Consider the following 21,872-nt stretch of genomic DNA (forward strand, 5'->3'; position numbering starts at 1 on the left):
ACATTTGCAAACACATTGTCCATTGTTTTGTTGTCAACACCAGAACTAGGAAAAAACATTATCCATGACCAGTTTGAATATATAAAATCATCCTGTGGGCACAACACATGTTCATATTGACAGTGTTTGGGACTTTCTGATGATGACCATAGGGACAAGGTCCATGGTGCCTTTGTTCCATGTGTTGGATGTCACATGTTGGCATTAGCTTGTGTGCATATGCAGGGAGCGGTTAGCTGTCTGTCTCCCTCCAGAGCAGACTTGTACCCTGACCTCAGTGCCGTGGTCACCTGCTCAGGGTCACTGACACTGACCTTCTCAATCCATGGGCTGTTTCTGAATGAGAAAAATAAGTTAAAAAAAATAAACTCATGTGCAATGACTAATCAGTAAACTCAAAACGTCTATCCATTGTGCATGCAGGAAAACAACTGTCATGTAGAGTAACACTGAGTCCTCCCACAAAGGCATTTTGCAGTGCAAACAGCACATTTTTTGATGTTACAGCCTTGACCAGTGCTATAAGAACAAAAAGTCACATGCACACTGCATGTTTAGGCCACATGGACAAAAGTATGTGGACAGCCACCTAATTATTGAATGTAGATGTTTCCGCCTCACCTACTACTCACAGGTATATAAAATTAAGCACAAAGTCATGCAATCTCCATAGACGAACACTGGTAGTAGAATGAGTTGCACTGAACAGCTTAGTTACTTTAAATGGCAACAAGTCTGTTAGTAAAATTTCTGCCCTGCTAGATCTGCCCCAGTGAACAGTAAGTTCTTTTATTGTGAAGTGTCTAGGAGCAGCAACAGCTCAGCCATGAATCGGTAGACCAGAGAAACTCACAGAGCTGGATGGGCAGGTGCCAAGATAGAATGTAAGAATAGCCTGTCCTCTGTGAGATCATGCGCTGCAGAGTTCTGTCTCTGGAAGCAACATCAGCACAAGAACTGTATCACAAGCTTTCCATGGCCAAGCAGCTGCACACAAGCATAAGATCACTGTGTGCAATGCACAGTACCGGCTAGAGTGGCGTAAAGAACAAGGCCACTGGACTCTGGAGCATTGGAAATGCAGTATGATTGGTGAGTCAGGGTTTGACAGATGCCAGGACAACAATACGTAATGGAATTCACAGTGCCTACAGAACAGTTTAGTAGAGGAGGGATATTGTAATGGGGCTGTTTCCAGCAGGTGGGCAGGCCCCTTAGTTCCAGTGAAGGGTAATATTAATGCTACAGCACACAAACATTTAAAACAAGTTTTGCTTTTTTATTAGTAGTTACAACTTTCTGGCAAAAGTTTGGGGAAAGCACTTTCCCGACTGAATCCCTGTGCACAAAGTGAGATGCATATCCACGGTTTGGGAATGGAATGTCCAAAAAGCTCATACATGTGTGATGGTCAGGTGTGATGGTAAGGTGTCCCCATATGCTATGCCTTTTAGTACATGTCTAGTACCAGTTGTTATATTTATTACTTCAATTATTGTCATACCATAATTACCAACACATCTCCTCTCTCAAAAGGTGTATCTGAGAAAGAATGTATAATAATGACCTTTGCAGACAGCTTGACCTCCTAACGAGTTTCTCATTACTCACACCGGACAGAAACATTTCTGTTCTTGGATAACAAAGACTTGGAGTCACTGAGTAAAACCTGCAACTTACATGTTACATTTTGTCTCTCCATCTATGGCCTCTGATTTGAACGGCAGGTGTAGCACCCCTGATGCCTCTGACCTTTCCAGCACTTGATTGCTAAGAGGAGCAGGTATACAGGCTGCTCTAGGATACATTTCCTGGCTTTCAGCTGCAACCCTAGTGCAGACGTTATTTGTGAATCTGGAATAGTATGCTTCACACTTTGGTACATTCACAGAGGTTATTCTGAGTTTGTGGAGTCTAGTTACCGAGCGCTGTCAGGGGGCACACGGCAAGGTCTACACTGCGAGTTCTCCTTAATGATCACAACCGCAAGAACATTGTTATGAACTCCGTTATCCTGAGACTTACTTGGTTCAGTGACTCAAGAAATGGGAATTCCAAAAGCAGAATCAAATTATACCTCCCGCCTGGCATATGTTTCAGAGCTCTGTAGGTCATTAGGCAGAAAATATCAAGGTCAACATTTTGCCTCTGTCGTTTGTCCGTAGATTTGTCTGAGATGCTGACCCTGACCCGAGCTCTGAGCGACCATGTCTCACAGCACACGCACACTCTCAGAGCTCTCTTCTGATCCACTGCTCCGTTGCTTTGCGAGCTGTGGAGATTCAGTGGTAGCAAAGGGGATGGAAGCAAAAAACCTCAAAAGAAAAAAACAATCTGAAACTCTTAATCCTCAGAGGTGAATTGCTGAGTAGTTTATATGCACTTGACAACTGGAGTCGGATAACTCAAACTTTGACTCTAAAATCTTTCACAAGGATAAATTCCCTTTGCACAAACAGCGTGCATATTTAAATTGACTATAAGACATCACGCTGCATATTTTTTCCCCAAACTGCCAGTTTTGTGGCAATAACAGTAATAGAGGGTTTCTGTGGAGCGCGTTTGCCAAATGAAATGCTAAAAAGGCCCAGAAAAGCCAACATGTGACACACACTCGCCACACACTTCATTGGAGAGATTTCTTCATTAGAAGCTCTTTGTGGGTGTAGAGCTACAGACTATAGCCTATCTGGTCCCTCTTGTATGTGTGTCCATTCTCCAGCCAATTGGCGGTCAGTTTCTGACCGCAGGATAACTGCTGGCTAGATCTGCCTCGCCTCAACAGTGACAGTGATGTGTGAAACCCTCCGGCTGCACTGATTCTGATACGCTCATTCTAGCACAGCACCCACCGTCCCATTACACTGTCTGTGTCACCTGTGTGTCCAGGTAATATCTCCTGCGGCCAGGACCATCAGGTATGGACATGTGCATTATTGGACATAGCAACAAACTGGCTACAGTCTGTTATTCTACAACTACAAAATGCACCTGTAAGACTGTAAGTCAGGTGCACCTAATATTGTGGCAAGGGACTGGAGGTGTAAGGTAGGTGTTTGTAAGAAAGCAGATGATGAATGTAAGTGTTGTAAATGTATGCGTAGAATTGTAAAAAAAAATACACACACACACACAAACCACACATATTTGCTTGCACCACTGCTGAAGGTCTGAAGCATCTGTCCGAAATATCCTGCTTCTCTGGAAATCTATCTATCTATCTATCTATCTATCTATCTATCTATCTATCTATCTATCTATCTATCTATCTATCTATCTATCTATCTATGTGTATATAACATATTTTCCTGTCTTACTACTGGATTGTCTTAACTTTTTTCCCATTCATGTGTAATCTTTTTTAGCTGTCAACTGCAAAGCTTTCTCGTCCTCCCTCCGTTTGGAAGATGGTCTCTCAAATAGCAGCACTGATGTTTTCCTCAAGGTTACTCTGCATATGATCAATTTACTGCAATGCTTTTGCCATTTTTTTAGATTCAGTTGCTGTGTATATCTGTGGGCTTGGAATAGGTCGCCCGGTGATGGATAAGGTGGTGTGATGTGTGTTTGCTGGATCCTACAGGAGAGCACACTTCAGAATGGCTTTGTTCTCCTGGCACTCGAATACCATCAGAGCAAGCACTCAAATACTATCAGATCAAAGCACTCAAATACCATCAGATCAAAACACTCAAATACCATCAGATCAAGCACTCAAATGCCATCAGATGAAGCTTCTATCCACTCATTTCATTAACTTGTAATTTTTTAAATATTATAAAATGTTATAATATGCAGTTAAAATGTCCAGAACCTTAAATACAGAACCTTTAAAACCGGCTCCATAAGGGACCTCTTGGCGGTTTTAACCAGCATTCAATGGGCACTCAAGCCTAATGCAAAATATTTTCCTGACCCACTGAATCTCTGTGCCAGTTTATAATGTAATTTTCATTTTCCTCTTCATTTGGACTTATTTTTTGGGGGCTGCGCTTACAAAATTTTGCTTGTTCAACCGTCATGTCAGTCTATTGTGTTTGGAATTTGATAAGCACATGGAGAGAAGAAAGAGAAGAGAAGAAAGATGAGTCAGAAGACATCACAGCTCCAGTGAACACTTTAGCAGAAGCAGAACAAAGCGCGGGCATAAAAGCGAAACGAGGGTGGACTATTTTAATGAGAAAAACAGAGGGGGAGGGGTCACTAAAGGAACTACACTACACAGCACACACATTTCTAATGCGCTAATTAAACTAAAAGACATGACTAGACTAGATTAACAGGCGCAAGCAACTTGACATTTCTAACAATGAACGTTACGTTTGACTAAATAAGGACTATGAGGAGCCGCACAGCATCCTGGGAGCCCTCACTGTGGCCCTCATGGTTCACCCGGTGACCAGTGAAGTCTGTGGTAGACGTTAATATTATATGTTGAAAAATAAAACAAAATTGATCGCTCTGAGTTAGTGTGAAAACCATTCAGTCAGATCCTTGTTGTCATTAGACCAAAGTGAAGAGGGAAGACTTCTTGGAAAGTAGCTAAAACTGGAATAGACAGCCAATAAGCTATACCAACACACCTATAACCTATGTCTGGTGGCTAACACACCTATAACCTATGTCTGGTGGCCAACACACCTATAACCTATGTCTGGTGGCCAACACACCTATAACCTATGTCTGGTGGCCAACACACCTATAACCTATGTCTGGTGGCTAACACAACACACCTATAACCTATGTCTGGTGGCCAACACACCTATAACCTATGTCTGGTGGCTAACACAACACACCTATAACCTATGTCTGGTGGCCAACACACCTATAACCTATGTCCGGTGGCTAACACACCTATAACCTATGTCTGGTGGCCAACACACCTATAACCTATGTCTGGTGGCTAACACAACACACCTATAACCTATGTCTGGTGGCCAACACACCTATAACCTATGTCCGGTGGCTAACACACCTATAACCTATGTCTGGTGGCCAACACACCTATAACCTATGTCTGGTGGCTAACACACCTATAACCTATGTCTGGTGGCCAACACATCTATAACCTATGTCTGGTGGCCAACACACCTATAACCTATGTCTGGTGGCTAACACAACACACCTATAACCTATGTCTGGTGGCCAACACACCTATAACCTATGTCTGGTGGCCAACACACCCATAACCTATGTCTGGTGGCCAACACACCTATAACCTATGTCTGGTGGCTAACACACCTATAACCTATGTCTGGTGGCTAACACACCTATAACCTATGTCCGGTGGCTAACACACCTATAACCTATGTCCGGTGGCCAACACACCTATAACCTATGTCTGGTGGCTAACACACCTATAACCTATGTCCAGTGGCCAACACACCTATAACCTATGTCCGGTGGCCAACACACCTATAACCTATGTCTGGTGGCTAACACACCTATAACCTATGTCTGGTGGCTAACACACCTATAACCTATGTCTGGTGGCTCACGGGAACACTTCGACACGAGCATTATCCTCAGTGCCTCTTGAGATTAATATAGAAAAAATAGCTTTAAAAAAATTTAGAACCTCCCGTCCAGAAACCTGAGTGATGTTGTCATGAGGCCAATTTCTCCTCTGCCATATCTGTAGGTGGCTATCTCAGTGCAAGTGATGCATTTCACTGAAAATATGGAAAAAGAAAAAAGAAACTAAAACTCTAGAATGAGCTATTTAGACCCAATCACACAACCAGAAATTCCACAAGGTGACTAACCCTTGAGTGGCCACCTTTTGCAGTCAAGGTCTTTAAGGATGGGGAGACCAATGCTAGCTATACTAGCAATCATTTGCTAGTCCCACAAATGACAGGACCTCTTGATAACCATTAGTTCCAAGTTTGCTTTCACTCCATCCATTTATGGCATTTAGTTGACACTTTTTATCCAAAGCAACTTACAATTATGAGTGAGTATAATGTGAGTACCTGAGGGGTAAGGGTCTTGCTTAGGGGCCCAACAATGGTAACTTGGCAGTGGTGGGGCTTGAACCAGCAACCTTCCGATTAAAAGTCAAGCACCTTCCCCACTGAGCTCCCATTGCCCATCCTGCCAAAGCTTTTGCCTATTCCAAAAATGAACAAGTGTGGTATTCTTCTGAGCACATTCCACAAGGCTGCAGAGGTCAGTGCTCAGGAAGAGAGAATTCCAGTCACTGTCCTTGATCAAAACACCAACAAAGGAATGGTGGACAACCTTAACAAAGCCACAGGCACACGTGCTCATGTGACCATTCAAAGGGAAAGAAAACAGTATAAAACACTTCATAAAGTGCTGGTCTACCACAAACCACCAGAACAGATTCAAAATACCTTGGCATGGATTAATTGAATGTCTGAAACAGTACAAGATAAATAAAAGACCATCTTTCCAAAAAATCTTCCCTCAGATAGTGTTTTGATGGTGGTGGTGGAGAGTACTGCCCAAGATATCGGTCTGAAACCTTTAATAGGTGTATAACTGGGCTAAAATTTAGTGCCTGCCAAGGTAAGGTCAGAGCACAGGAGTTACCTAACCATCCAACCATTCAATGATTCCTTGTGCCCTGTTCTCTCCCTGAAAGAGAGAACTCCCATTGGAACAGAAATGTTTTAGCACTGGAGAAATGGGATCAGACAGAATAGCTTTGCATTAATTTTCACTAACCCGTCCCTGTATGGGAAGATGTGGATCCAAACCATGTCAACCAAATGTTGCCTCTTACGTAGGCACCAGACTGTAAGGGTGAAGCATTAAGGCTCATGCGCTTTGCGTAGTGCCTGCCATACATTCACTCTGCCGCTCATTAAAACATGGTACAGGTTGACACCTTTCATCGTATTATTACACCTTCAACGTTTGGCAGACGGCCACTTCCAGAAAAATGTGTTTATGCATCTTTATCACTCTGACAGCATGTGTGCTGGTTGAGAATCAAACCCAAGACGTTGATGTTGCCAGCAAAACCTAACCACTGCTGCACTGCCAGAAGCTAGAGTTTGCACCACTGAACTATCAAATGTGCACTGGTCATTGTGATGAGGGTTTCCACCCAACAAACCTACTGTGACATCCCTCTCTTTGTAGCTCCATCCTGTTTTGCACTGCCATTTCCACTTATATAAGGAACAGTCTTTCACACTAATTCAGGAGTGTTACGGTCCTTTAGTGCTTGTTTTCAGCTACTGATGTCTTTCTCTTACATCTAAACGTCACATTAGCCTTTTTCCTACTGAGATACTAGCCAGGTGAAGCTCCTACTATGAGGACCAAAATAATGAACCATCTGTTAGATCTTATCTTCATGCCGTCTTAATCCAAAACTGAGGTCAACTGGTTCTGTTGAGTTTCTTTATATATGCCACCTATTTTAATTGCATCCGCACTCATTTAATGTCTCCATTCATTTAAATGTCTCAGTTCATTTATTCAGATTTGTACTTTAGTTTGTCACCAATTTCTTCAGTTTAAGTGGGACAACCCATGAACAATGATAGCAAAGTGTTTGGGATTTAGCACAGAGAATAAGTGTGAGGGAGTATGTGGACCAGGTCAAACCTGCCCTGGCCGTACTTATAAAGGGTTGGGTAGTATGTAAGAACTGAGCAAAAGTGCCTTTTGTCAGGTTAAACAAACTATTTATTACCACGTCTCGTCTTGGTTGTGACTGCTAAGGTTAACGTTGCTTGCTACAGAAGTGATGGTCAATCCCACTGATCGTAAAGGTTTGGTGGCGCTGGCAAACACCGGGAATCCTCATTCCCAACCAGATACCACTATTCCTAATCTGTTCCACAGAAAAGGTTTCCTGTTAACCCAAGCAGAGTGAAGTTGGGGGCGTCGAGCTCTGAGGCTACTTTCGGCAGCACTGAAAATGTTGCTTGTGTGAGTACCGTGACACCTGCCACCAGACTAAAGAAGTGGCTCAGGAGTGGGGTTCATTTAAAAGGCCGCTTGGTGAGGATTGTGTGGATATGTGCATGCTTAGCTCAGCTGGTCTTGTTGTTCCCATGTCTGCTTGTTTTTCTGTGCGTGAGCCTTGTTACAGGACTCGCCATTGCAATGAAGAACCTACAACGCTGATGGAAAAACACGCCATGATTGCTTAGTATCCGAAAAACTGTGTCAAGATCAGAAAACATTCGTGTAGAGAAAATGGCTTCTCGCTCCTGTCTTCAGCAGAGCTTTTGAAAAATGCATGAGTCTTATTGGCTCTGAGCTACAGCACCACCTACTGGACAAAAACTTGACTTAGGCATTTCTAAACAAAAGGCACAACCAACCATTTTAACGATGAAATGGGGCTTGGTGGAGCAACGCCTGAAATTCTGTCTCCAAAGCATTCCTGATAATTATCCCCACAGCATTCAATGACATGGGCTCACACTCACACAGACAGATGCACTCATTACATCAACTGACAGAAACACAGACACACTTTTGTGTCACTTCAAAGCCTTTTTTTCCAAGCAAGGTTTGTGCAAGAAAAAATCCCTACTGTACAAATAGCATTTTCATTCATCGTTGCTTAATATCGCAGTTTTAGGTGTTGACAATTGGAAATTAAATCCTTCCTATCGAGTGTTTCTGTAATCTTTTAAAATATTTTTTAAATGAATCATATCTCTCCCAAATTCCAAAATTTAAATATTAACCTGTAGTATAACAAAGATATCTGACATTTATGGGCTTTTAAAGCCTAAATTATGGTCAACAAAGTTCATCGCGCCATTTCCCGTGGTGGAAACATCAAAATTGTGTTAAAGCAGATGTCGCCATGGCAACGATGACATTGCTGGAGAGGTTTCTGAGGAAGTGACTTGTTTTCATGCGCATGTAGGCAGGGTGAGGAGTGGGCTGATTTGGTCCGGGCTCCTGGGGTGAATGTCATGAGCAGGGACTGTTCTGGGCTAATAAGGGTCTGGTGGAGCATGGAGCCCTGTAGAGCTGTTCCAGGAAGCGCATTGATTTGGCTATAAACTGTTTGCAGGTGAAAACAGGTGAGGGGGGGGGGAGACGCTGTCAGCCTGAGACTGTAATGAGCATCAGACATAAACAGGAAGTAGTGAGGAACTGAGGAAGATGAGAGGCTCTCTCTCTCTCTTTAACATACACACACAAACTCTCTCTCTCTCTCTCTCTACGTCTTTCTGTTTCACTCCCCCTCTATCTCCTCACTCTCCCTTCTCTCTCCCTGTCTATGTCTCTGTCCTTTCTCTCACTTTCTCCCATCCTTCTCTCTTCCCCAAACTCTCTCTCTCTCTCTCTCTCTCTCTCTCTCTCTCTCTCTCTCTCTCTGCACCCTGGTCCTCCTCTCACCTCTTTTAATAGCTGGATAAATCGTGACATTTCAGGGGGATGTGAGATCTGAATGAGTACAGAGTGAAGCTTGCGCACGTGAAGGGCAGAAGAGACCAGTTTGTGTTACAGTGCTGACGTTCTCATTCGCGCGCCACAGCAAGCCGAGCTCGTGGGTGCTGGTGCTGCACATTCACGTAAATGATTGTTTGTGCCGGCATGGGATGCTTTTATTAATAATGCTGCTAGGCCAAGAATATTTCGGGTTCATTTTTTTTCTCATGGAAAAAAAAATCGAAAATCTTAAAAATAAGTCTGCTTCCATCTGTGCCTAACAAAGCTACATATGCCAGGTGCAACTGACTGCGTAGACGATAACAGCTGCCAAAAATGAACTATTAAGGCAGTAAAGATAATTGAACAGCCTTGGTTATCGTTTATAACTACAGTAAAATGTATGTCATATAACTTTACTGGTTCCAACAGACTCCATTTATGTGTACATGCTGTGTATCAGTAAAACGTACAAAGCGAAAAGATGTGGGGAGGTAAATTCAAGGCTTGGATAATGACCTTTCCAAAATCTGTTAGGAGTAATCCGCTCAAATATAATTGTGTTCAGATGAGTTTCCAATATATATTTGACTAATCTATGGCAAGAATATCTCCGAAATGTCCTAGAATTTTCACACAAAACTGGGTAATGGTAAACGTCTTCACTCTGCTGTTTGCTCGGTTTGTCTGTCCTGGCAAAGGCTCGGTGTCCTGATTTCCATTCAGGATCAGTGCAGGACAACACGTGCTTGTCATTGCTGTTGCTCCGTTTGTCATCATCCCGCCAGACGAGCGGCGCGCTCTTTTTATTTTTTTTATTTTTTATTTTTTACCGTGGCTTTCAAACGTCAGAAAACGATGACGCACGCGTCTGGAGTACGCCGGCATTGATCGCGCGCAGTTACACGAGCCTTATAGATCATCAGGTAGCTTCACCGCGAACGACTAATTGCTCTACATAGCAAATCCCAGATCAATGACCTCCATCACGGGGAGAAGCCTTCTTATTATGCTGATCTGCTAATTAATTTAAATGCTTTTAAAAAGAGTGATTACGAAGAGCCAAGCAGCATGGCGACTGAATGATAATTAATGCACCCTGGACAGACATGACTGCTTAGGTGGCCATAAACCCATTTTTATGTTTCTCGTCCTCGTACACTCGCCGTCGCAAATTAAGCATCTGCAGATCCCAGTTTGTATAAAGAGGTGACAAACGGCTAAGGGTTGGTTTAATGTTTCATGGCTCCATTCATATTAAATTCAATGATATCTTTCTCACTCGTTGTGCATTATTTTTTCACACTTATTTGATTAATTTTGAGATTATTATTTTAGAAGGTCGATATGACTTACCATTAAATTGAGATTATTTTTTTTTTAAATATAACAATAATAGCGCTAAACAATTTCATGTAGTTGTTATCTCTTTAGCTAATAACACCATGGACTTTGTTTTGTGCTATTGATTGAGTGCTGTTGAAGTATGTGTCAAGCCTCACCTCCCCGCAGTGGCGGTCACGAGAGGCACACAGCTCTCTGCTCTTCGCAGTAATGACATGGAAGAGTAGGCTTTAGAGGTCAAGACAATTTTCCATGGACAACTTAATATTCATCAATTTGACCCTAAAACCAAGCTGTGATTAATTGCCGCTCTGCTGTGATTGGAATTTAAATAAAAAAAATGTAAACTCATGGACTCCCTGAATCGAGATGAGCAAAATGAGTAATTTGTGCTTAATGCTTAAAATGCGCAGTGTGCTTCTCAGCTTGTGTGGAACAGTTACGTCGGCAACACAGGCGGCTGTTTCCCTGAGACCAGTGGTGTCTGCCACCAGCTATTCTCAGTGGCTGTACAAACATGTCAAAGAACTTGGTGATTCTAATTTTTGCTGGTACATGACAAGAGAGATTTTCCTCCAGCGGTTTGTTCCGACTTTGCTTACTTTGCTGATCTTGCAGGCTTCAAGCTTGGAGCTCCGACCCAGTCTAGTGGCCGGCGTTCAGTGCGGGGAGCCCTGTCGCCCCCTTAACACTGCGGCTCTGCTTAGGGCTCTGTGACATCACAGTTCACCCCCTTGCTCGTTCTACAGTGTCCTGCAGCAGCACAAAAGCGTATGTTTATCCCGGAAGGGTTTTAATTCTGCCCGGCAGGGCGATTTGTATGGGTGAGGGAAGACCGTTTCCCAACAACAGCAGATGCTTTTGGAAGTGACAGATAAGCTCAGAGGACAGACACCTGCACAATGACGACATGGATCCCTAAAGCATTCAAGTTAGAGCTTTACAATTGTGCATCATTAAGATTAAGATTAAAATATATTAGTCTCCAGACCTGTGCAGAATGACTGGCTGCTGCAGTCGTATTGTTCCACTTTGAGAGCGTCCTAGAGTGATTTATTTCCACCTCGGCAATAAGTAAAGGACTTCACTTTCCATCCCCCACCCTTCCAAATTGATTAGTGGATCAAAAGGCTAATTCAGTTCTTGAGGAGCCGGACTTGGACAGTTATTTCCCACAAGTCTCCGAGAGCTCATCCATAAAACGCGCGTGTCAGTCATGTCACTCGCTGACTCCCAGCATTCCAACACAGAGCCTAGCTAGTGCATAACGTCCCAGGCACAATTCCTGAGGCCAGGGATCTGAGTGTTTGTTTTAAGGATAATTAAACAGCCTTTGTTGGATAACCTTGTTGGAAAGAAAGATGGCACTATTTAGAATGTTTGTTTATTTTTTTAAATCAGCTGGAGCACAGTCAGTATTTCATCTCAAATACTGCAGCTGATATACAAATATCCAACCACACTACTCCATCTTAACAACGAAGACAAATGGCACAGAAAGGGAGACAAGGTAAAAGCAGGGTTAGTGTTAGAATTTTGCCCAAACGCAGAACAATGAACTAGTGGTTGGCGAAGGAAAGCCAGCTTGTGTTGGAGAGCTGTAGTTCTCCACCTCAGTGTGATGAGTTGTAGGGCAGGGGGACTGTGGTTTTCCACCTCAGTGTGATGAGTTGTAGGGCAGGGGGACTGTGGTTTTCCACCTCAGTGTGATGAGTTGTAGGGCAGGGGGACTGTGGTTTTCCACCTCAGTGGGCTGAGTTGTAGGGCAGGGGGACTGTAGTTCTCCACCTCAGTGTGGTGAGTTGTAGTGCAGGGGGACTGTGGTTTTCCACCCCAGTGGGATGAGTTGTAGGGCAGGGGGACTGTGGTTTTCCACCTCAGTGGGATGAGTTGTAGGGCAGGGGGACTGTGGTTTTCCACCTCAGTGGGATGAGTTGTAGGGCAGGGGACTGTCCCCCAAGCCTGTGTCAGATTTGTCACCCTCATGAGAGGGTTACCCTCACGTGTGCTGCTGCGTGGCCACGGTGCTGACATGGCCATGGTTACCCTCACATGTGCTGTTGTGTGGCCACGGTGCTGACATGGCCATGGTTACCCTCACGTGTGCTGCTGCGTGGCCACGGTGCTGACATGGCCATGGTTACCCTCACGTGTGCTGCTGCGTGGCCACGGTGCTGACACAGCCGTAGTTACCCTTACGTGTGCTGCTGTGTGGCCACGGTGCTGACATGGCCATGGTTACCCTTACGTGTGCTGCTGCATGGCCACGGTGCTGACATGGCCATGGTTACCCTTACGTGTGCTGCTGTGTGGCCACGGTGCTGACACAGCCGTGGTTACCCTTACGTGTGCTGCTGCGTGGCCACGGTGCTGACACAGCCGTGGTTACCCTCACGTGTGCTGCTGCGTGGCCACGGTGCTGACACGGCCATGGTTACCCTCACGTGTGCTGCTGTGTGGCCACGGTGCTGACACAGCCGTGGTTACCCTCACGTGTGCTGACATTTACATCAGCTGAAACCTTCACATTCATAATCATCACATTGTACATTTTGAGCACAAAGAAATACAGGGAATTTGTTCGCATGCATATGAGGAATGTAGTATTATGCATGTCAAAATATAAATGACCTTTACCGACCCTTTCAGCCTTCACTTACTGAAGTGCATAGGAGAGTTTGGTAAGGCACATGCTGAGAGGTTTCTGTTGCCCATACACTGAATCACCTCTTGAGAGAATTCTCAATCTCTATTATACGTTAAAACGCATTTTGTGAATCATGAGCTATCATGGACTTATTAGACAGGTGAAGATGTGTTCAATAAAACAATGTTTCTTCTCCCTAGGACACATACTGTGTAAGGTCTGTCTGGTAAGCTAAAAGAAAACTCAAGACTGGTGGGGAAACTATTTGAATTGCAAATTCCTACTAAGAGCCCTGGAGCTGTGTTGAAAGGTCTTCTCGAGGAAATAATTACAGCCTGCTTTGATTACCTTTAAAAAGGGAAGCTAAAATAAAAAAATAAAAAAAAACATAAATAATTCAAATCAACAAACCGGAACACATCGACCAGCAAATGCATCGTTATCTACTTTAGAGAGCATAGCTTGTTAAAGGTGAAACTGCTATTCCAGATACTGGACCCATGAATGCAGCAAGTCAAGTTTTCTAAGTTTATCTTTGTAGTACTGGACATCCAACCCCAAACATGGTGTTGGGAGAAAACATGAATTTGGGCAAAAGGCCATGACTGGAACTTCTTGCTCCTCTGTTCATATCACCCTATTCACCATTAGAACATTTCCCAACTGCCAGCTCCTCCTCTTCTCCTGGCCTTCAAGCTCAAGCCAAAAGCCACTCCAAACTCCATTTCATGTTCTCAGAGTTATGAGTGTTTTATAGTCTTATAGCGCTATAGTTTTATATTTGCTCCTTATATTCTAACTACAAACTACACCTCAAAATGCTTGCTAACTCCTAGATATGGATTTTGACACAGTGGTTTATATGTCTGGATAAATCATACTCTTCTCCTGCAGGTGCCAAGGTCTTTAAGGAGAAGTAAAAGGAGAATGCAAATTTTAGCCTAAATTCACAGCGACCTGTGCGAAACCTCGTTGGACTTCATTACACGTCTCTGCAGAAGGACCCAAGATCATAAATGAATTTGTGTTGTGCATGCACTTTACACTAATTGCAATGATTTGTAGTCATTTCCGTATGTTAAATGTTAAGTCAAGATGGTTTGCCAAGTGCGCGTTCTCCTAATGTTGTCATATTAAACCTGGTGGGCGGGGCAGGGGGGAGGGTGACACATGGAAAGTCCCTCACCACTCAATAGTAATATCTCTCTCATCAATGACACACACAGCAGGTGACTCAGTGGTGCATTACCCATTCCAGACTATTGATTAGGGTCATGTGATATGCCTCCTTGGAGGGCCCAGATTCTTTTACCAGTAGTAACCATATTTATCGATTTGTGCACTGTGTGGGAGGGACTCACCACAGGGAAAGCTTGGTATGAGATCCCTGAAAAGAAAGTCAACCCACTAAATATTTAACCTTTTCCTCATGTGTGCAAGTGTCTTTTGATCTTATTATCATTCCATGGAAGAATTGTCTGCTTAGTATGATGAGATATAGATGCCAACTATTTATATTGTTGTTTGACCATTTTTTCAAACTTGTTTCTGCTGTTGATCCCAGTTTCTTTCATCCCAGTGTCTGAGCAGAACCTCGGGTGTGGGTGAGGGAAAGTTCATACCTGCTTGAGCTGCTGAATACTACTGATGAAATATTTGTGAAAAGAAACCAAAAACATAGACATAAATTATCTATCCCATCCAATTATATCATGGTCAGTTGTGCTTTGAGACTGCCTTCCATAGACAACACATGGTACTATTGTGACCCACAGACAGCACGTGGTACTACTGTGACCCATAGACAGCTCATGGTACTATTGTGACCCACAGACAGCACGTGGTACTACTGTGACCCATAGACAGCTCATGGTACTATTGTGGCCCATAGAGAGCTCATGGTACTATTGTCACCTGTAGACAGCACATGGTACTATTGTGACCCATAGACAGCTCATGGTACTATTGTCACCCACAGACAGCACGTGGTACTACTGTGACCCATAGACAGCTCATGGTATTATTGTGGCCCATAGAGAGCTCATGGTACTATTGTCACCTGTAGACAGCACATGGTACTTTTGTGACCCATAGAGAGCTCATGGTACTATTGTGACCCATAGACAGCACATGGTACTATTGTGGCCCATAGAGAGCTCATGGTACTATTGTGACCTGTAGACAGCACATGGTACTTTTGTGACCCATAGAGAGCTCATGGTACTATTGTGACCCATATACAGCACATGGTACTATTGTGACCTGTAGACAGCACATGGTACTATTGTGACCCATAGACAACACATGGTACTATTGTGACCCACAGACAGCTCATGGTACTATTGTCACCTGTAGACAGCACATGGTACTATTGTGACCTGTAGATAGCACATGGTACTATTGTGACCCATAGACAACACTGTAGGCAAGGTTCCTGTGTGTTCTTTAATATGTGCATTTTTACAAGCTGTCAAAAGTACAAATTTGTGTTTTATTTGTTCTATATAGCAAATAGACTTCAGGTATTTAAAAGAAAAGCAACAGATCAGACCTGTGAACCTCTCTCTCTCTCTCTCTCTCACTCTCTCTCTCTCTAAATATATATAAATATATTTATTTACAAACACCTTACTCAGTTAATGCGCTCTGATCCCCATTGGTGAGATGACTTCCTTCAATTACAACAGGGTAAGTAAACAGTATTGTAAGCTCTGTGGATAGAGGGAAGTAGGAATGAAATATAACACAGAAATCACCACTTTGTTGGATTTAGGGTAGGAAAAGTGAGATTTATAAACAAAATTTATATTAAAATTTTCATCAGGAATGACCTATTTGACCTGTTATAGAGCTCTGATTTAGACGAACACACTGAGATGTGCTGATTTATTCGAGGACTGCATCTTCCAGGAGTTCTTCTTTGCCTCCTAATCCCGCGGTGGTCTCCTGCACCTTCAGCGTTCTCCCCCTCTGTGGTGAAGCTCCTAGCCAGTCCCCTCACACACTCCACCATGTGGCATCAGTCAGTTTGTTTAGAGGCAGATCTGTCATCAGATTGCAGGAAGCCTGCAGTTTTACAGACCAGGACCACCATCACAGGTTTGCAGTGGAGGAACTGTGATGTACAAACAGCCCTTCACACACAGATTTTTATGGTCTGACTCCAAGGCCAAAAAATAAATAAATAAATAAATAAATCGCTTGCACTTTGTGTGCCTCTTCGTAAAGGTAATATACCCCAGGATTTGAGCACATGGCCCTCATGTTGACAGTGTTGAGCAAAAGGGAATGCTTGTTGTTCTCAAAGCTTTTATGGTACAGTTTGGTTTATAAAGTCAAAAACAAGGTGTGTGAATTCTGTCAGCATTCTATGGTTACAGAAAATATATATTGGAAGAGAATGAGTGCATTGGTAACTAATGAGGTCATGCCATACTTAATTTGTCTAAGAAATCAGATCCATGAGTATAAGTATAAGATCCATGAGTATCCATGGTATAATTGCCTAGGTCGTTTCCTGTTAACAAAAAGCATACATACAGATCACATAAACAGCACAATTAAGTCTATAATTTTCAACCTTAAAATGAAATTCATGAATGTCAAAAGTGAAAGGAAAAGCATTAGAGTTTCTTGTGGTTTTTATTTTATATGTCTAGTGTACGCATAGTTGCTCTTTAAATCAGTTATGAAATATCCTACACAATGTACTGCAAATATTGAAAATATATAGATACAAAATTATCAAAGTGCACTAAATTAGCATAATTAGGAGCCTGGTGTAAATGACCAAGATTTACATATATTAATTCTAATCTGTATCCATCACCAAATACAGGTTCGGGTCCTTGCAGAATTCTAATAATTAATTCATGATGAAGTAATCATTACCTTGTGCATGTACAGTTGTACGTTCATTAATTGTGCATTTAGATTCTAATTGCTAAGTGCACAAACAGTGTACTGCATTAAACCTATGCACCAGTGGCCACCAGCGGTGATAAGATGACCAGCAGAGGGTCACTATAAGATAGTGGACAGCAAGACTAACCCTTGGTGACTTGCGTGCCATAGATTTATGGGACAGCCTCCAATCATTCCCCCATTATTATAAAATCCATTATTTCTGTTGCATTTCTTTTGTCACGGTTGTGGGTGTCGAGTTGCAACAACTTTCCATCCCAAGCCCGTGGCTAAATTTAGCAACTGTTTGTGCCACACCTTCTTCAGGATAAATGCACCCTGCAATCAGCCGGGCAGGAACGGAACGCGTCATATGGCACCGGCACCCTGTTTTCTGCCATAGTTATAATAAGAGTCCTGTGTTCTCTGACACGCGCTGCTTAGTTCATGAATTTGCACAACTCTGTGTTCATCACCTCTGGAGATGTTTACTGCAGTCCTCCCCTTTTGCAGTAATAAAAATGCAGGAAAGCAGGGTGTTAACAGAATTAAAGCTACACAAATAAGAGAGAGGAATAAACCTTGGCAAGGATTCCAGAGATTTGTGAAGCTTTGAACTATTTCAGCCAGCTACTAATTGATTCAGAGTTTATATTTTAAAGAATATTCACATATGATTATTTTAGGGCTATTTACTTTCTTATAATATAAAGGGAATTGATTAGTGATTGGTCTGAAATGTCTGTTCATAAAATTTGAGATGGGAATGCATCTGTAAGAACTGCCACTTCTGGCACAGGACAGAAAGGGCAGGTTTGGATCAACGTAAGCAGAAACCTCAGGCCACATGCATAAAGGAATCCTGCTCATCCACATGTCCAATTTGCATGTTTGTCCAAGCAATTTTTCCATCTTTTATTGTCATATTAATGTCCAACAGGAGATGCTACTGACATCCAAAATGTTGCATTTACTGGGCCTTTTCCTATTAAGATATAGGCCTACAGAAGTGTTCCCTAATCAAAATGTGTGCAGTCAATATTAAGGAAATGTTTTTGTTTCTTTTAGTTTACTTTTTTTTTTAATTACACATATAACTCAAAAAGAGTAAACCCGAACAATATAGACAGACAGAAATTGCAATATTGGTAACACTCAACGACACATTGAATTAACAGGTAAGAGATTTTTAAAAAATGTCCATTTATAGATACAAATGAGTAAATATAGAAGGGTGCATGCATTCATTTCATTATGCCTACCTGATGTCCAGCTGTGGGAATCCAGGAACTTTTCATTCTGATTTTGGTGCCTCAGGGCACATGATAGCCAATGATAAATACGACGTGACAAAACAGACTAACAAAAGATGACTCGGCGCTTATAAATGTCTCACCGAGATGAACTCTAATGGTGTGACATGAAGCTAAGCGTGTGCTGGCTGAATAAAGACAATAAGTCACAAAAACATTCCCAAACCATATCATCTCACAGCAGAGTATAGAATTCTCATCCAATCGCATCCTTTGTTGACGACAGCCGTGCTCTATGGGTACCTCTCTGATGATAAGGTTGTTTGCAGTAAAGAAACTGATATCAAAAGCCTTGCACATTGCTATAATAGCATAGTGCAAGCATGCCTATCTGAAAAAGGATTCTGAATCATAACAATGATTGCAGAACCCAGCACAGAACCTAACCCAGAACCCACTGCAAGCCTATCGTGCTTGCCTATATGCCTCTGAAGCAGAGCGATTTCCTTGGGGTTTTTTCTTGGCAAAAAGGGGCTTTTCTTTCATGTGCAAATATAAAAGGAAGACACTTCACAGCTGAAAGGGCCTGGGGTTGTTGTGTTAACGCCACAACTTCAAGAGGCATGTATATGCACGGTTTCCACTGATGAAACACACTGCATTTTGCTCCTGTACCTTTTTGTAACCTGCGCGTTTTAAGCACCATGAAATGAAGACTCTCTGGAACCAGCAAAATGAACATCACCATGCAAAGTGCACCAATAAGTATGTACAAAAATGATGGCGAAAAGATAAAAATTCTATCTTTTGTGTGTACTTCTCATTTGAATACAAATCAAAAGACACAGTTGATGCTTTTTCTCATTTTATTTTCTATATTCTGTCTTTCACAGAATGCTACTCACAGATCCCAATCTCAAAATCCACATTTAAAGTGGCCTGTTGGATTTCAGCAGGACTGGCTTACAGCTCAACGTATTACGACAAAGCAACCGAAAACCCAAAGCCTTTGTTTCACCGTATACAATAGATAAGGCTCTTCCTACTTAAAGCTCAAATAAATAAATAAACTAGATTTATATAGTGCATTTCAACAAGAGAAAATACGAGAACAACAAGAGAAAAAAAGGTAATCACACAAATAATATCTATTTTATTTTATATACAATAAAAAATTCAACAACTAACATAAAAGTATACCAGTAAAAATAAGGGCAAGAATAAAAATCCAGTGAAATGCTCAAGTAAAGAAATATTTTCTTTTTGAATCGGGGACAGAAGCAGCATGAAGAACGTTTGTAGGTAATGTGTTCCCGACACTCGGTGTGTAAAAGCAGAACACTGCCTTTCTGCTCTGTTTAACTGGCATATGCGGAGTACAGAGACAAGAAGCTGGTGCTAGATGATCTTAAGACTCTTGGATCCTGCTGACTGACCTGACTGATTGTCTCCTCTTGTTTTCTCCTCATTTTGCTCAGTCATGCAGTATTCTCCTCTACATCAGGAAAAATCGGGCCATTTCTCTCCACAGAAACCACTCAGGTGTTTGTTTGGGCCTTTGTCATCTGGACTGGACCACTGCACCTTGCTCCTGGCAGATCTTCCCCGCCGTGCCATCAGACCCCTGCAGCTCATCTAGAATGCAGGTGCACGGTTTGTCTTCAGCCTCCTGAAGTTCTCCCGGGTCACCAAGCCCTGTGTTCCCTCTGCTGCCTTCCTTTAGCGGTTCGCCTCGGGTTTAAAACCCCGACGCTCGCCTACAATACCAGAACTGTACCGGCTTCTGCACCACGCCGCCTTCAAGCCTCTAGTAGGGCTCGATTTGAACCACCGTTCCTCAAAACACACAGAAGACATGTATCAAGACCCTTCTGGGTCCTGACACTCAGGTGGTGAAGCTGCCCCTACAGCTGAGTCACTAGCAGACTGAAGACTCACCTCTGCACTGAGTCACTAAGCACTTAAAAAACCTTTTACTGTTTTCTTTTCTACTCTGGCCAGAGCTTTAATCTCATAATATTGTTAAGACTGACCTGTCTATTGTGGCATGAGGATGTGTATTTAATCGAAACTGCAAAGGACTTCAGCAAATTCCCCTGGACAAGGTCATCTGTCCAATTGAAATGTAATAAATATACAAGGGGTTGGTTGAAAATCTTTCTTTCTTTATTACCCATGTATGCATTAATTTCTAAATTAATTATTCATAACCCTTATACATATATTAATTCGTGAGAGTGCATATGAGGTCATCTTCAGAACAGCATAATGTCATAATTATTACAACATTACGTCATCAGCAGTCATCGTGTAGAGGTTCGTGTTATGCATATATCTGCATGCCAGATGACAGTGTGAGAGTGACTTCTTGTCCTATACTGACAGACCTCCTTGACTGTTGCCTGCTGTATTTAAGGCCAGTTCCAGCTGTCTACAAACGCCCTACTGCGCAAGCCTCCCTCCAAAAAGGGGCCAAAAGCTTTGGTTATTTTGTGGTCCTTACCTTCTGGCATACCTCCAGGACGGTTGTTCTCTTTCAGCAGCTGCAGGGTGCCCTCAGCCCCTGTTTCCTTCTACCTCACTCCTTTATATGTAAGTCATCCTTCTCCCCTGCAGGACACTGCGAATGTGCTGTCACATCACAAATTGCCGTAGACTGCAAAGTCTTGAGTCCATACATTTTTGCAAAGTCTTCAGTCCATAAATCTCCTGCCTAATTTGAAACTGACGCTGAAGTGTAGCAGGCTTGCTTTAAAACGCCAGCTCAGTGACTACCACTGCTATGTTGCTCATTCCCCCAGCAGATAACATCTATGAGGTTGAAGGGTTTTAATGAGCCAGAAGATTTCTGTTAGCGATGGCGATTTAATTATTGCAAGGACCATTTTGCTCATCAGCTATGGCTAAATGAAACTAATTGAGCTTTCGATTTTCTTTCTGATAGAGGCGGGACCAAAATATAATTTAAACATCGTCGTCTTTCACAGTCATGCCAACATAACAAACTTTTATTTTCTTGATCGTTACTACTGCAAGAAACTTGCGTGTTCCGTTAATTTGGTACTGTTATTATTTATTAATCTGTTCATTTATTTCTGTACTTTGATCACAGGGTAGGCTATTGAACATAGTAAAAGTCCAAATGCATGCTTCCTGAGTTTAAATCAGGATGATGCCATAGACATCCATGGCCTGGTCTAGGCAGGAAGCATCTGTCCCTCTGTCCTGTCTTTGCCGGTCATGGGCATCTGGACAGTGAATGGTCTTATCCAGCTGAGGTCATCAGCCTTATGGCTCTGTGGACACCAGTTTATGAAGACTACATGCATAACCTCATGTTTATAAAG

General features: G+C 42.6%; 1 protein-coding gene across 1 annotated transcript in view; it reads left to right on the forward strand.

Annotated features, from left to right (window-relative positions):
• eif4g2b (eukaryotic translation initiation factor 4, gamma 2b) overlaps positions 1–21,872 on the forward strand; it is a 77,738-nt gene that overhangs the window by 38,859 nt on the left and 17,007 nt on the right. The window lies entirely within an intron of this gene.

This window comes from Electrophorus electricus, chromosome 6, assembly GCF_041902795.1.
Source record: "Electrophorus electricus isolate QZ-2024a chromosome 6, ASM4190279v1, whole genome shotgun sequence".
Classification (NCBI taxonomy): Eukaryota; Metazoa; Chordata; class Actinopteri; order Gymnotiformes; family Gymnotidae; genus Electrophorus; species Electrophorus electricus.